Source organism: Bos indicus x Bos taurus, chromosome 15 (assembly GCF_003369695.1).
Source record: "Bos indicus x Bos taurus breed Angus x Brahman F1 hybrid chromosome 15, Bos_hybrid_MaternalHap_v2.0, whole genome shotgun sequence".
Classification (NCBI taxonomy): domain Eukaryota; kingdom Metazoa; phylum Chordata; class Mammalia; order Artiodactyla; family Bovidae; genus Bos; species Bos indicus x Bos taurus.
The window spans coordinates 12,164,713-12,182,688 of record NC_040090.1 but is presented as its reverse complement, the minus strand read 5'-3'; the positions used below and the strand labels follow the sequence as shown (position 1 = coordinate 12,182,688).

General features: G+C 41.4%; 1 protein-coding gene across 4 annotated transcripts in view; it reads right to left on the bottom strand.

The window, feature by feature from the left end:
* Positions 1-9,978, bottom strand: part of LRRC4C (leucine rich repeat containing 4C) — a 1,428,975-nt gene extending 1,418,997 nt beyond the window's left edge. For all 4 annotated transcript variants that reach the window (XM_027562627.1, XM_027562628.1, XM_027562626.1 and 1 more), the window contains exon 1: positions 9,514-9,978. The gene's annotated coding sequence lies outside the window, so the exon portion shown is untranslated. The remainder of the gene's footprint in view (positions 1-9,513) is intronic.
* Positions 9,979-17,976: the final 7,998 nt, after the last annotated feature.

Here is a 17,976-nt window from a genome sequence, read left to right as displayed (position 1 = left end):
AAGGGAAAAAAATCACATTGTGTACAACTTTGTTTTCCACATTGTAACTGTAATATAATAGTAAACGTACTAGGTGTTCAGTAAACACATTGAACAAATGACGCTACTGAAATGACCACAGAAGCAAAGGATGTATAATCCACAAAAGCATCCACTGAGAACTCTGATTTGTTTAGGCAAGAGGGATCTTGCCCTAGATCCAAGACTCAGTTCTTCGGTTCAGGAGTAGATACACACACACACACACACACACACACACACACACACACGACGCTGCACTGTTTAGTCACTCAGTTGTGTCCAACTCTTGTGACCCCATAGACTGCAGCGCACCAAGCTCCTCTGTCCATGGTATTTCCCAAGCAAGAATACTGGAGTGGGTTGCCATTTCCTTCTCCAGAGGATCTTCCTTGCCCAGGGATCAAACCTGTATCTCCTGTATTTGCAGGTGGATTCTTTACCACTGAGCCACTAGGGAAGCCCATACATACAATATATACACATACACACTCATATATATGTGTATGTGTGTGTGTGTACATATATATAGATACGTATGTGTGTATAAATCTCTGGTATTTATGTACATGTGTACATATGTGTTTGTGTATTTTTCCCCTTGGTCAAGTGACTCTTGGGAGAAAAACATACACCAGATAGGGAGAACAGAATTCCATTGAGTCTAAACTTGGGAAAAGTGCACCTGTGCCTATAGTGATGGGAAAGGTGAGATGAAAACCAGACTTGAGACTGAAAATCAGACAGATCAAGGAAGCAAAAAGAGATAAAGGAAGTAGAATCGATCTGATGAACACAGGAAGAACTCAGCCACTTGTTCTTGAGAGACTCCAGGTCATGAGAATGACTGCAGTCCAGAGACATACAAAAAATAAATAAATAAATAAATAACCTGCATGCATATATGCAGATGGGCACTGCAATCAGAACAGGTTGGTTGATAAAATGTTTAATGTGTAATAACAGCTCAGGTTTCCTGGCAGATGAAAGATCTTGAGCAAAAGTCACATATTAAACATGGCTTTCCTTCTGAAGAAGGGCAAGTAGAGTTTTATCCTTGTGTGTATTCATATTTAATATGTTTATTTTCACTATACATAGTGAATGTCTCCAACAGGAAAAAAAATAGCAAACCCACCAGTTTTTGTGTTACTAATTATTTGCCTGTTTTCAGGTTTTTAGGAAAGAATTTGCCTTTACTAACATGATTGTTCCAAAAGCTTGCACTTCACACATTTCTTGCTTTGCTATCCAAATATTTGTCTCAGTCTGTAAGGAAAACTTTTCTCTAATGAAACACTTGTTTCATATCAGGTATATGCAAGATTCCAGGTATATACAAAGATTTTCATTCAAATCACTTTTCAAAAGAAGTACACCCTGAATCATTGTGTATTTACTTGGTCCTTCCTTTTGTGACTTGTTACCTGCAACACGAATATAGTGCTAAAAATCTAAAGCACCTACATAAAGGATTTAAATCTGCCATACTGGAATGGTTCACTGTCAAACACTTAAAAATGCAGACATTTTTGCTCATAATATTAAAAAAAGGAATAGCCAGAAAACCATAAACTGAAAAAAATAATCCCTGTAATACCTACATTAAATATAAAAGCTAGAGAAATTTTACAGGGATGAAAGAAAAGGCAGAGTTGAAATTTTCTGTTCTCTTTGTCAGGATAAAGTCAAAGGAAGATGGTCTTCTTTTTATCAAAAAATCTTTCAAAATATGACCCTTTCTCCTGTTTATAGCCACGCATTGAACTGTATCCCCAAGCCCACAACATTTTAGGATCTGACTCAAGAAAGAATTCCTCAGCTCATGAAATTCTGACTTGGTCCTCTTTCTTTCTCTAGTCTCTGCAACAAATCACTCTTTTTCCATCAATATGTTCCCCACTGACATCAGTGCTGCTGAAAGATAATTTTCCTCCTCTCTTTCATATTTTTATGGCCAGACAGACACGCATATTCGCTTTTCTGTTCATTGATGTGAGGTGGCAATTTGTATAACCTCTGGTACTGTGGAGTGCGGGAAGATCTATGTGCAAAGTGAGGTTGCTAAACTACTACCATACACAATACTATTAGTACTGCTAATTATCATGTCGATGAATATAACTATTGTTATTATGGGATGTCTTTTATTGAGCACTGACTAAACCCTAATCTCTGTTCTAGGTCCTTTATAAATATTATTTTCCCTTACTCGTTTTATAATAATCCTACAAGGTGAGAAAAGACAATATGGGTATAAAGGTAGTCTGCACAAAGTTACATAATTAACGAGTAGAGAAACATGTTGAGAGATACTTCTCAAAAGGTACCTTCTGTAAATACAGCCCAATGCTACTTACTATTTACTGTTGCAGTAGAGACTTTCAGTTCTTTACTTTGTTCCTTGTCCTGTAACTTCAGTGGTTTAACACCTTTGCCATTACTCCCCATGCCATCAAATATTCCAATATGACTTTGGCAACGGTCAAAGTTTAATGGAGATTTACCTCAAGCTATGCACACCTCCCGGAGAAGGTGATGTCACCCCACTCCAGTATTCTTGCCTGGAAAATCCCATGGACAGAGGAGCCTGGTAGGCTGCCGTCTATGGGGTCACACAGATTCGGACACAACTGAGCAACTTCCCTTTTCACTTTTCACTTTCATGCATTGGAGGAAATGGCAACCCACTCCAGTGTTCTTGCCTGGAGAATCCCAGGGACGGGGGAGCCTGGTGGGCTGCCGTCTATGGGGTCACACAGATTCGGACACAACTGAGCAACTTCCCTTTTCACTTTTCACTTTCATGCATTGGAGGAAATGGCAACCCACTCCAGTGTTCTTGCCTGGAGAATCCCAGGGACGGGGGAGCCTGGTGGGCTGTCTATGGGGTCACACAGAGTTGGACACGACTGCAGTGACTTAGCAGTATGCATGCCTCCAGAGGCCCCCCCAAATGTGGCACTGAATATACTTTATCAGGGACCCACTGGTTCAGGGAATTGGCCCTTCAGAGGTCCCTTGGAGACACTGAGACCACATCTTTCTGTGGAAAGAGTGAGTTTTGTTATGGAAACAAGATTATTTGATTGGTATTTAGAGAAAGCTTGCTCTACACTGTCTGTATCTGGGGATTTATGTAAAGAAGCATTGTTTGCAACCTAAACAGCAACAAAACATGGGAGAGAAGAAAATACATGGGCTATGAAGTGAACTGGTATTTGGAGCAAAGAAATGGATCACTTTTCACATCATCTGTAATATAAGAACAATAACACTATTTTATTGATTTTTGAGAAATATCAGTAAAAATCTAATCTACTTAGTATACTGCCTGACACCTAGAATATATTCATTGAATATATGACAGAACTGACTATAATTTAGTGTATTTTCTAGATGTGTGCTGGCAATACAATCTGTGATACATCACACAAGAAATTTCCTTATTTCCTTGCAGTACTCTAACCATGAAACCTGATGCTTGAGGTTTTGGTAAAGGCCGGTGAACTTGTGTTTGTCATTTTGACCAACTGTCTTCCCTCTTTTCCTTTTCACTCTAATGAGATCTCGATTGTAAGGAACACAGCCTCAAAATACAGGAAGCCTGGATGCTGCCTTCCCTCTCAGCAAGCCATAAAATAGACTTCATCCATTCATTATAAGGACAGAAAGAACCCACAATCTGAAGGACAAAACCTTGCTCCCTTCCTGCACACGAAAGGCTGACTTTGCAGAACAGAAATACCTGGGTCGAGTGGTACCAGCCGTGCAGAGTTAGCAAAGCCGAATCAGACTCGTCACTGACAGCTCAGCTCAGCTACATTAATAGGAACAAGGATTTTTACATCTTTTGCAATATGTTCTTGAACTAAATAAAGGTCATACACAATGACAGAGCCCCACATAGGTCAGATTCCAGCAGAGGACTCCTGATACTGTTTAACCATCAAGTCCAAACTCCAGGAGGCAGCCGTGAAGACTGCAGCATGCCCTGTCCAAATGCAGGAATTGCAGCCAAGAGATAGAGCAGGAGAGTCCTTCTACATCCCCCGCAGCAATGACTGCAGTGCTTGTACCTGTTAGGTGTTTAATAAATACACAGCCTTTCACTGACTGTGAACAAAATGAGAGGTTAGATAAAGAGCAATGTTAACACCACTTGCTGACATGTGAACTGTTTCTGCAACCACGTATGGATGGGTGCACATGCTTCTCGCTACTTATATTCAGTATCATTTCAGAAGTTGTAAGCGTAAATGAGGTGACACCTGGGAAGGGCACTCCTTGCTCTGAGAAAGAACCTGATGAAACCATGGTATATGAAATTAGGTAATTTACAGAAAACTAGCTTTCTCTCTCCAGTTTTGCTTACATCTCAGATTATATTTGGGACTTTTACCTCTGTGTCAATTAGATAAATACACTGAATTAGGAAGGCCTTTCTAATTTTAAGCCAGACAAAGAGGAAAGAAACTTTATATGCAAACTACCTGTAGACTTCCAATTTTGTGTCAAGCATTTGACCAAGAATTATGTATGGACAGAGGAGCCTGGTGGACTACAGTCCATGGGGTCACAAAGAGTTGGACATAACTTAGTGACTAAAGAACAACAGTTTATAAAATCATTTATTCATTCATCACAAATGCCCTCTGAACGACTGGTCCTTCCTGTTTTATAGATTGGATGGCTGAATATCTAGGAGATTAGGTGAAAAGAAAGTGAAAGTGAAGTTGCTCAGTCGTCTCCGACTCTTTGCGGCCCCATGGACAGTAGCCTACCAGGCTCCTCCGTCCATGGGATTCTCTAGGCAAGAACACTGGAGTGGGTTGCCATTGCCTTCTCCAATGTGTGAAACTGAAGTCGCTCAGTCGTCTCTGACTCTTTTCGAACCCCTGGACTGTAGCCCACCAGGCTCCTCGGTCCATGGGATTCTCCAGGCAAGAGTACTGGAGTGGGGTGCCATTTCCTTCTCCAAGGAGATTAGGTATCTGACTCCAAATCTCTCCATGTCAAAAGCCAGTTCCCATCACTGCCACATCTCCTGCCATCATGATTCAACTCCGCATTTTAGTCCTGGTCCATCTACCCACCAAATGTAATCAGTGTGACAATCATCATGATCTATGCTGCCACTACAAATAAATACCTTACTGATACAACTTTCAAGCTTAACTCAAATTCTAGTCAGTAGCATCATTGCAACTGAGCGACTTCACTTTCACTTTTCACTTTCATGCACTGGAGAAGGAAATGGCGACCCACTCCAGTGTTCTAGCCTGGAGAATCCCAGGGACGGGGGAGCCTGGTGGGCTGCCATCTATGCGGTCGCACAGAGTCGGACATGACTGAAGCGACTTAGCAGCAGCAGCAGCAGCAGCATTGTGGACTAGAGTTTTCTGAATCCTGCAAACTTTATAAGGACCTGTCCATCGCCATACAAAAGGCTATTTAAGTTTTTCTTGTCCTTTCTGGATACCCAGTGCGCATGGATTCAGGTCATTACACATTTCCTAATTTTTTTATGAATTTAAAATTACATCTCCTATAAATCGGTCATTTACCTATACATGTATGCAGGCACATATGCACATACATGTACACACAAATACACAAAAAACTAAGAATATACCACAAAAACTACTGAGAAGAGGTATATTCAACACACATGAGAAACACCCAAATTACAATAATGCAAATATTGATCATCATCATGAAAAAAAAGATAAGCACTGCTTAATCAATTTAACTTAAAATTATACTGTTCACTCTGTTTTGCAGTTTTGAACCATACAAGAACTTATTGTTACTATAGTACCTTACATTTTTCTATAGCAATGTATAATTACAGGTCATTTTCTTCTGTAATATTTCATCATATTCCTCACAACAGCAAGTGAAGAATGCTTTTCTTAACTATATAGAAGGAAATTGGGGTCCTTTGAGTGACTTACGTACCATTAAGCAGCACTGTCAAGGCTTTAGTGACACCTTCGTTTTCTCAATCTGGGGTTTCCTTTCTCCTGATTCTAACTCCAGTTTGCACTCTTGGCCTCAACTTAGCCGTGGTTACTGAGTCCTGAACGGCAATGCAGATAAGTGAGAGAATTGACATGGACATTTGCAAAGCCCCTGTCCTTTTCACACTTCACTGAATCCATTTCTTCTTTTGTACCTTACTAGCAGACCCTAAGCAGTTGTTTTTAAGTATGAAAACAACAGAAGAACACATAAACACGTCTGTCATCACAGGGTGCATCTCCTTCATCCCAAGAGTCAGCATCTTCTTCTGTGAGCTAATGCTCTCACCCATCAGCATTAGCCCCCATAGCAGCATCAGTTCATGGAGCCAACATACAGCTCCAGACTGTTGTAATGACTCAGCAATCAAAGCTTCAAGTTTCGGAGGCTGGGTCCTCAACCACCTCCAGGGCCAGAGCTCTAAGAGCTCCTTTCCGTTCTTCAACTTACTGGGTGATCTTTCTGGCTTCCTTTAAAGGTTCTCAGTAGCTGACTTTCCAGCTGTCAGCTCTGTTTGTTGTGGAAGGAAAGAGCCATTCATGTGTTAAGTGCCCTGGGTTTCAAAAACACAGAAGCACTCTGGAGAATGTTGGGCCTGGCTGGTTCACTTGAGCAAAGATCCACAGAAAGGCTGGCCAGCTGACTGCGACTAAATGGAGAAGGAACTGGAATTAACTCAAGGCAACACTTTCCCAATTCATTCTTTTCAAAGTAGGACCCTGCATCTATTCCCTCTAGGGGACTCAGCCTTTTCTTTGGCAAGTCTGACATGCTACTTTGACTGAGATGGAAAGCTTCTTTGCTTTTCCTTTCTTCTTTTTCCTTTCTTTTCTGAACTCACTAAGCAGGAAAACCCACCCCGTTAAGCTGTGAAATACAACACAAAGCCGGAAAAGACAAAAGAAAGCCAGTGGATCTGGAGCCAGTTCTGAATACAAGTTGTCACCACCGTTGCTTGGACTGGAGCTGATAATGAAGACACAGTTACGGTTGCCCAGGTAGGATCAGGAAAACTTAAGTTCTGGGGAGCCGCTTTGCTCACCGCTTGAGCCGTGATCAGAAACTCCTGAGTTGGCACATACTCCACTTCTATTATTAGCCTAAAATCAGTGATAATGAAAGTGTTGCTATGGCTAGAAGTTTCCCTCATTACAATGATTAAATCTCACATACACAAAAGCCAAGATGTTATCCTTACTATTTTTTTTTTTTTTTGGAAAGATGGTGTTGAGAATAATCTATGCAATTAATTTTTACCAACACCACAAGTCTAAATATACCCAAACTGGGTGAGAATGTGAATGGGAGGAGGAACAGTCAAAATGAAATACCCTCAATAAAAAGAGGCACGAATTTGCGAACTTCCAGAATGGCATTTTCAGAGGGCTTCTCTTTATGCAGAACTGCCCTGACACAAAATAGATGACGTCAAACACTGGCCTCTGTACCTGGCACCGGCCACGTTAAGAGCTGCAGGCTAACGGAGAGCTGACCAACACGAAGAACGGTGATGGTCCCGGCAGACCTGGACAAGCTCCAACCCCCTGACACAACCCACAGGCACTTGCGGCATCAGGGCTTTGCTCTCTCCCTAGAATAGGAAACTTTGTGTTTCTTGTTTATATATGAAACTCGCCTTCAGGCTTCATGAGTACAGGGCTATTCCTAGGCTATTCTCTCCACAAAGAAAATGAAATTTTATTCAGGATTTGTCCTATATCGAAGTCATTTAAAAATAATAAAAAGCCCCATCTCTTGATAAGGAGCATGTACCTCGAGTCTATGAGTAACAGAAGAAAATACCCTGAGCAGAAATAGTTGGCAAGAAAGACGCATCATAAACTACACTGACAAAGTTTACCCATAGGCTTTTTTTTTTTAAACCCAGAGTACAGTGTGGAGTACGTATCAGTTACAGGATGAAAAAGGGGAGGAATCTTTTAACAGCTGCCCTTCTTTAACTGGTTCACAAATATTTTTATGCAAAAAACATCAAATAGATGACAGCCTATGGCAATACCTGAGTCTAATCTCATGTTTAAGTATATTTAAAAAAATTTTTTTAGCTTCTGGATTTTCAAAAAACTTCTTTTAGGAAAAAGAAATAATATTGTTTTGAATATGATCTTTCACATCTCCCAACTTGGCTCTCATAAATCTTTGATCATCTCTATCAATCGTCTCTGAATAAAATTTCTTACGTTACAATTTGCGACATATCTCTGTCCACAGACATCCTAAGAAACCCTTATGCCTGCCCACCCTGCCTGGCTGACAGTCCTTGTCATCTCTTCTATAAATAAGCTCACAAGTAAGAGTTCAAGCTGGCTAACATTCCATAAAATATTACTACTCCTTTTAGAAGGAACCATCCATAGGCTTTGACTTAAGCTGTATTGCTTTCACTTCGGGTCTCAGCAATTTAGAAATATATTTATGAGGGATTCTAACTTCTTGAGAAAAGCTAAGTGATGCCAGTACAGAGATAAAAATACTCACAGATACAGGAACACAGAGGCTATCACAGTGAAATGGTGTTTTGCTTTAATTAAATAACCTCAGAATGGAAACAGGTAAAATACTGTCTACGTTTTGCTTTGAAGGAAAGGAAAAAGAAAAGAAAAAATGCTAACCATGGGGAAACACTAAAGGGACTGAGTTGGCAAGATGTTTGACTAAAGTCACCTGAATTCTTGATGCTGCGTGTTTGCTTTTACAGCCAAGAGTAGACAATTAAGAGCAATTTGCAGCCACACTCCCTTCTCTAGGGACCACATAGGTAAAGGGATGTTCCAAAATGAGAGACACTAGTCTTAAACAGGGGACACTGCATACGGAAAGGTTAATGAGATGCAGGAGCAAGAGAATCAGTGCAAAAAAGAGAGGCTCAAAATACTAAACAATTTCCACTTTGTTCTCATTTGCTCCAGTTAAGAGCTCTCGAAACAGCTTTCTTTAGTCCACACATTCCTTACTCCTAGATCAGATTTAACTATTTAAGGAAAAAAAACATGCTATGGGGAAAAAAGTCCTCTATTAAGTTATCGTAAAAGTCCGGATTGTACCCCCAACCCCCATCCTCTAAGCAGACACACTTTTACGTTTAACTCAGAGCCCCTGCCAGTAGCTTTTTCTAATTTTTTCCCCTCAAATTTAAAGAGGATGTCAAAGAGGGAGAAGCCTAGAATTATTTTTTCTTTCCAGATTTCCTAAATGCAGAATTCACTGAAAATACTAGATGAATAAAAGGTGTAAACAACGCAAGAAGGATGGGGGGAAGGTGGTTATACAAACTGAAATAACCCCCTGGCATGACAACAGCTCCCAAATGTCACACACTGAGTTCTTCTCTGGGCATTACCACCTCTAAAAATGCACTTCTCAACTGCCTCCGGATTTCCAAAAACAAACAGGGAAACACAGACATTGCAGGAAAGCCAGGACCAGGACCCAAGCAGTCCCATGACTTACCTTCTTTATAGATCCTCAAAGTTCACCATGAAAATTTAAAATCCTCTAGTTTATCTTGCACTACTCTCCTTCCTTTTCTTCTTCTTTTTCAAGTCACACAGGAGAAAAACAATCAGTTTTCAAAGGTTCCATTGATGAGATCTTCCAGCACCAGCCAAAAAACGTGTCCAAGAGACTCCGCCAAAAAGTAAGCCCCAAACTCATCAAAGGCAACAAGAAGAAGGGGAGAGGGGAAGGAGAGGGACGCTGAAAGCTGCGGGGCGGGTGAGGGCTTGGGTCCCACGTACCCAGAGAATATATTCACGCTGGTGAAATCTACAGTACGATACACCTGCTTTGGCTGTCACACACACACACATACACGCACACACACTCGCGGACACTCACACGTTCTCCTTTCACGCAGAAGCAGGCACCCACACTCCCAAACACACACACACACTCTCACAAACCCCGTGTGATGAAACTGTCAGTAGTAACCTCCAATCGCTGCTCTGTGCTGCAGATGGTATGGCTCACGGGTTACCTTCCCCAGATCGGTGGAGGATCAAAAGAACATCCAAAAATCAAGGGGCAGCGGAGGGGGGCGGCCGGGACCAGGTCGATTCCGGATCCCTCTCCCCCAGGCAGATTCCGCCAGCCGGGAGCCAGTCAATCAGCAGGGGTGTCTGCTCGCAGGGTGCCCCGGATTATGGCAAGGTTATTCATCTTGATGCGCTACCTCCCCTGCCCCCAACACTCGGCAGCCTGCATTGAGATGATTACCAGAGCTGTGTCTGTCCCCGCTCTACTGCATTTTGCTCAGCCCCGTGCTGCTGCAAGTGAGGCACGGTGGAGGCGAGAATACTAATAAGGTGGTTAGCTACAGTTTCTTCAAGGCAGTCAGCGTGCAATTCAGCGTGTAGACTTCCCAGGGCTCTGTGTGTGTGCCTGCGTATCTGCGGCGAGAGCCGGGAATCCATCTCCGGCCAGAAGGCGAGATGGTTTGTGTCCTGCCTGGGAGGACCGTATCATCGGAATCATCACTGTCAGGCCACGGCATTGTCTAGGACAGTATTTTGTTTGCGATTAAAAAAAAAAAAAAAAAGGACGAGGTGTTCATGATTTGGAAGCCTAGAGCTAGCGTTTGAATGAGAGAGAGAGCAAAAATAATGTCCAGGGAGAAAAATTAGCTTTATAAATAAGCTCCAAGGAGACGGAGGCAAAATTTTAACATGCCGCTGCCCTGGCTGTTAAATGGAAATACAAAGCAATTTCAAAAACCAGCTCCAACCTATAAATCTCGGAACTGGCAACAAGTATCTGAATTTGACTGATGGGACCCAGGATAAATGGATTCCTGGTAATAGAAAAAGTTTGCTCATGCATTCTGCTTCCTACCCATGCACCCAGTGTATGCAGGGATCTAGGTACAGTTCATTCACTTTGAATATGGATTTAGAGTCTCTTCTTTTATGGTCTTCCTCTAATACACAGCTTTTATCACCTAAGTATCAAATCGTAGGGGATGTCTGAGTGGCATTGTGTCACTATGGGGATTGTTTGATAATTGACAACAGTATTACCATACATAACACTCTTCCATGGAATGAGTTTGGAATTTTCCGGGAAAGAAAAATCTTATATCTCTTTTATTACTAAGCCTTGAAAGAAAATATATACAAATAGGCTAAGTGAATAATTCCTCAGCCTCCAAAAGGTTAACTTTTCGTCTTCTATAATTGAGTCTCATGTTAAATTACCTCTCTTCTTTTGATAAGGATACTCAGTGAGCTCCTTAAGGTGAATTAAAGGTAGTATCTGAATAAGTAAGCCTTGGACAGTTGGAGAAGGCAGGGAAGTGTGAATTATGGAGCACTGTAATACCAGGTGTTACCAGCAGATGTCACAAAAGCAGATGAAGGTAAAAGAATTCTACCAGTATTTACAAGCATTTAATTTAGTAAACACAGATTGTAATAAAATGTGCAACATTAATCTGAAGTGTGATATTTTTATAAAATGCAAAGGTGCAAATAATAAATTGAAACACAGCTTGCCTTTTATTCTTTGCCAAATGTCCCTCTGAAACCACTAGTTTACATAACTCTATATTAACACCACCACCATTAGATTTCCATCTAAGAATATTTCTAGGATTTATGACTTTTTTTTCTATAAAATACAGTATTTAAATATTTTCTAGCTTATAAAAGAGCAACTACTTCATTAGACCACAAAACAGATAAATGAGAGGAAGTATACTGGGTGACTAAAATTCAAACATAAGTGTTTATATAAAGTTTCTATTTTAAAGTTATAATTCCATTTCATCTTGATTATATATAAAAATAAGTTTAAAGGAATTATTCATGTTTTGGAGTTGAACATTATTAGTAAATAGTTTCACATAGGTAAAATATATAAAGAAATTTGATTGATCTTCATTAATTCCACTTATGTTAATATGTGAAAGATTTTTAAAATCTAGCATATCATCTTGGAGAACGCAATGGTACCCCACTCCAGTACTTTTGCCTGGAAAATCCCATGGACGGAGGAGCCTGGAAGGCTGCAGTCCATGGGGTCGCTGAGGGTCGGACACGACTGAGCGACTTCACTTTCACTTTTCACTTGCATGCATTGGAGAAGGAAATGGCAACCCACTCCCATATTCTTGCCTGGAGAATCCCAGGGACGGGGGAGCCTAGTGGGCTGCCATCTATGGGGTCACACAGAGTTGGACACGACTGAAGCAACTTAGCAGCAGCAGCAGCAGCAGCAGCAGCATATCATCTTGGCCTTTACTTATCTAATGCAATTAATTAGTACCCACCAAATCCCAGCTCTAATTGTCCCAAATACCAGTGCTGCTGCTGCTAAGTCGCTTCAGTCGTGTCCAACTCTGTGCGACCCCATAGATGGCAGCCCACCAGGCTCCCCCGTCCCTAGGATTCTCCAGGCAAGAAACAGTTTTAAACATGTGAGCATTATAATCCAGACAGACCTGGGTTCAGATATCAATTCTGCCTTATATCAGGTACTTAGTCTCTGTAAGCCTCTCTTTCTTTTCTCCTTTCACTTGCAATCAGGACATTAATACATAGCTAGTAGCATTATTGGGAGTGATGTAGGAAACAGAGGGGCTCCGGGTTAGACATTTCCAACTGGCTTCCTGTTTGCGTTTCATGGGGCACAAAGAAATGGGCTTCCAGGTGGATATTTACAACCTCTAGCATTTCTTGAGTCAAGCGATAGGTGAGCTCCAGGTAAAGCACTTATAATCAGCCTCTTGCTTACCCTCCAAAACGGAAATAACGACAGAAACAGGGTAAATAGCCAGTGTTTTTCTCTTGTAGTCATGACAATAGTCAAGGTAATAGTCATGGCAAGGATAAAGAGGGGCAAAATCCTGTTTGAGTAAAGGATTAAGGGATCTCTGCTTCCTTCTCTCTTGGGACAAGGGAGACACTACACACACACAGAAAGGCTCCTTGGGGGTCTTAAATCAAGGGATAATGCCAGGCATAATGAGTCTTGCTCTTCCCAGAAGCCTTCACTTTGAGATCCATCTTTGCTGAGGGATGTATGCACACCCAGGGGAGTGTCCCAGGTAGGTCCGGTGTGGAAAAAGAAACCAGATAATTGGCCTGAAAGAACACAAAGATCCGGAAGAGCTGACCTATATAAATGACTTAGCACTCCTCCTCACTAGGGGAGATGTGCACACCCTTTTTCTCCAGGGGTGCCTCTCTGCCTTGCTTCTGTCTTAACTAAACAAACCATTTATCTACCTGCTCTCCCACTTGTTGTTTTGCTGCCTCTAATGAAAAACTTTGTACCTACACTTATTGTCTCTGCCTCCATGATAAATGCATTTTCACTGGGGGCAAAGATCCAAGGAAAAATAACTTTTAGCTTCTAAGTACTTGCTGGTCTGGCGTCAGGATTCCTGGTTCTCACTCAGGCTACCCAGGTTCAATTCCTGGGCAGGGAATTAAGATCTCACTTCCCACCATTGCTCACTGCTTTCTCGCCAAGATCAGCAGGACTGGAATGAACTAATATTTATTACATGCTCTGCATATTTCCTGACACATTAATAAATGATCTACAAGCATTACATATGTCTTATAAATAAAGTATATGTTTGTTTCTTACTATCTTAGCTCTTTCTGGGCTACAACAGGTGGAATCATTTAATCAATCCTTTTGATATTGATGTATTTGTTTTTAAATTTTATTTTACAAATAGCTGTCTCAATATTGCTTTTGTAAACCTGGACCTGAGTAATATTGGATGACTTTTAACATTTACTATACATACATACATCCATGCAGTTAATCCCTGTGTCGAAGACTGACTAAAACATAAAAATCCCTTGATTAATTGTCTGCAATGACTTTGAATCAAACAGAATATTTAGAAAGAGTATCTGATGGCCGTTTATTACTTCCCTATCAAGACCTGCTTTGAAGCCAACAGAACCACCTATCACTAAAATATAGACACCTAACAATGCCCAAAAAGAGACCCCAGGAAACAAGGATAGTTCCTAAATCAACAATTTTGCAACTACAGATTATCATTTTTAAATAGGTGTCTGGATCCTGAATTTCAACAAATGATAATGTTATCAATAAATACTTTGCCAAGGAAAAAGAATACCAAGAATGTTACTACCATTGGCTCAAAATCTTAGGAGCTCCCTGGGTGTAACCTGCGGAGAAGGCAATGGCACCCCACTCCAGTACCCTTGCCTGGAAAATCCCATGGACAGAGGAGCCTGGTGGGCTGCAGTCCATGGGGTTGCTAAGAGTTGGACGCAACTGAGCGACTTCACTCTCACTTTCCTGCATTGGAGAAGGAAATGGCAACCCACTCCAGTGTTCTTGCCTGGAGAATCCCAGGGACAGGGGAGCCTGGTGGGCTACCATCTATGGGGTCGCACAGAGTCAGACACGACTGAAACGACTTAGCAGCAGCAGTAGCAGGGTGTAACCTGAAACAGGTCCCAATCACAGAAGGCAAGGGGAGATCAAAAGGAAGGCAAATCATCATCCATTCATAGGCGGCAACTTTAATAAGTATAAGGGAACTTACATACTTAGGAGGTCTGTCTAGGGCAGCTGCAAGAGGAGATTTTTGCAGAGATGGTAGAATCTTGAAAATTTATATGGAGTTTATATAACTGGGTTCAATCATGTATCTGGTCCAGATTCTCTCAACAACAGCTTACTCTCTCAAGGCTCCATCCTCAAACTGACTCTGACTATGGTAACAGTGCTCAGAATGAACAGTCCCAGGACAGGTGCTGGGGTAAGGGGCTTCCAAATCCCCAGGTAAACTGACTATCGTGATCTTTCAATAACCTTCTCTGACAACCAAAGGGAATCAGTTACATATCCATTCCCCCTGGGTGTCTTGAAGAAATGTGTTAAATAAAAATGAGATATACAGATAAACAAATCATCAGAGTGCCCATGACACTACCTCCAGCAGCCTAACAATCTACAGTAAGATTAATAATATTTTTAGAGGGTTTCCCTGATAGCTCAGATGGTAAAGAATCAGCCTGCAATACAGGAGATGAGGGTTCCATCCCTGAGTCAACAACATCCCCGGAGAAGGAAATGGCAACCTACTCCAGTATTCTCGCCTGGGAAATCCCACAGTCAGAGAAGCCTGGAGGATACAGTCCACAGGGTTGCAAAGAGTCAGATAGGATTCAGAGACGAAACACAGCACAACATTGCAAAACAGTTTCTTTGAACTCCGATTTTGGTTTAGAATTAAATACGTCTCCTCCCTCATGCAAGGAAAGCTGAGTATCTGTAATAGTCCCTAGTTCTAACCTGAAAACTGGTGTCTTACAGAGAACAGACCCTTAGGATCAATATATATGAATTCCAGAAGAGCAGGGCACTTGTGAGCACTTCCCTTCCCATGATTAGAAAAGGCTTCTCTAGTAGTAGCCGACAGCATTAGAATACCTCAATTTTTAAAAATGTGCCCAGTAATTTGGACTTCTGGACAGGATGTTTGGATTAAGGGGGAAGAAATGCACCTAAGTCTTCCTTAGGGGAAGATTCTAAATTGCCAGAATTGATCTGGGATAGTAAGTCAACAGCTACCATGTACAGTAAGTAAATGTGTGACTTTAATATGCATATGTTTTATTTTTTTAGGAGTCAGTAAAGTAAAAGAGGAGAGTGAAAAAGTTGGCTTAAAGCTCAACATTCAGAAAACTAACATCTTGGCATCTGGTCCCATCACTTCATGGCAAATAGATGGGGAACAGTAGAAACAATAGCTGACTTTATTTTTGGGGGCTCCAAAATCACTGCAGATGGTGACTGCAGCCATGAAATTAAAAGACATTTACTCCTTGGAAATAAAGTTATGACCAACCTAGATAGCATATTCAAAAGCAGAGACACTACTTTGCCAACAAAGGTTTGTCTAGTCAAGGCTATGGATTTTCCAGTGGTCATGTATGGATGTGAGAATTGGACTGTGAAGAAAGCTGAGCACCGAAGAATTGATGCTTTTGAACTGTGGTGTTGGAGAAGACTCTTGAGAGTCCCTTGGACTGCAAGGAGATCCAACCAGTCCATCCTAAAGGAGATCAGTCCTGGGTGTTCATCAGAAGGACTGACGTTGAAGCTGAAACTCTAATACTTTAGCCATCTCATGCGAAGTGTTGACTAATTGGAAGAGACCCTGATGCTGGGAGGGATTGGGGGCAGGAGGAGAAGGGAATGACAGAAGATGAAATGGCTGGATGGCGTCACCAACTCGATGGACATGAGTTTGGGTAAACTCCAGGAGTTGGTGATGGATAGGGAGGCCTGGCGTGCTGCGTTTCATGGAGTCGCAAAGAGTCGGACACAATTGAGCGACTGAACTGAACTGAGTATGAAAGGATCTTGGGGATGCCCCAGGGGACTCAGTGGTAAATAATCCACCTGCCAATGTAGGAGATGCAGGAGACTTGGATTCGATCCTTGGGTCAAGAAGATCCCCTGGAGGAGGAAATGGCAACCCACTCCAGTGATTCTTGCCTGGGAAGTCCCATGGATGGAGGAGCCTGGTGGACTAGAATCCATGGGGTTGCAAAGAGTCAGATGTGACTGAGCATGAGCATGCGTGCATGAAAGGATCTCACCAGCATTACTAAGAGCAAATCCCTCTTAGAATTCGTATGTGAAAACGTCGGTGTTCCTGCTTCTTTTAAGCACAGATTACTTACAGCCGGTCACCGTGTTTTGTTTGCTCCCTACATCATATACTATGACATAAGCATAAGAACAGGAACTTAGTTTAGGATTTGTTCCCTCCTTGGTAAAATTGGTTTGCTTGCAATCCAGATGTTCTGAATTAGCTTATGTGCCTGATACATTATGTTCTATTATTTGATTACATTCTATTATTTCATCTCTTGACATATTTACTAAGTTGGACATGACCAAAGCAACTTAGCGCATACACACAAGAATTGGACATAATTTTATTTCTCAAACTATTTAACCTTCTTTTTTATATCCAGAAATTGCAAGCTCATAGAAACGTAACATAAAAGCTGTGCTATTGGGATCGATTTCTCCCAGAGGTTTGCCAGGACGTTTATAATTACTCATTCTCCTCAATCCAGCAAATAGGTAATCGACCCATGTCACTTAACACTTAATACTTTACTATTTTATTTACATAGTATACAACTTCAAAGGAATTCTTTTTTCTCATTTTGTTCCCTAAAGAGAGCCTAACACAGCTCCCTCAAACTTCATGTACTAAATAATATTTTGTTGTCATTTCTGATGCTAGACGTAATGATTCAGGAACTTAACATAAAACTGATCCTTGTTCTTCCTTTCAACTTCAGTCTTTTTTTTTTTTTTTTAATTTTACAATATTGTACTGGTTTGGCCATATATCAACATGCATCCGCCACAGGTATACTCGTGTTCCCCATCCTAAACCCTCCTCCCTCCCCCTTCCCCGTACCATCCCTCCGGGTCATCCCAGTGCACCAGCCCCAAGCATCCAGTATCGTGCATTGAATCTGGACTGGCGACTCCTTTCATATATATTATTCATGTTTCAATGCCATTCTCCCAAATCATCCCACCATCTCCCTCTCCAACAGAGTCCAAAAGACTGTTCTATATATCAGTGTCTCTTTTGCTGTCTCGTATACAGGGTTATCGTTACCATCTTTCTAAATTCCATATATATGCATTAGTATACTGTATTGGTGTTTTTCTTTCTGGCTTACTTCACTCTGTATAATAGGCTCCAGTTTCATCCACCTCATTAGAACTGATTCAAATGTATTCTTTTTAATGGCTGAGTAGTACTCCATTGTGTATATGTACCACTGCTTTCTTATCCATTCATCTGCTGATGGACATCTAGGTTGCTTCCATGTCCTGGCTATTATAAACAAACTGCGATGAGCATTGGGGTACACGTGTCTCTTT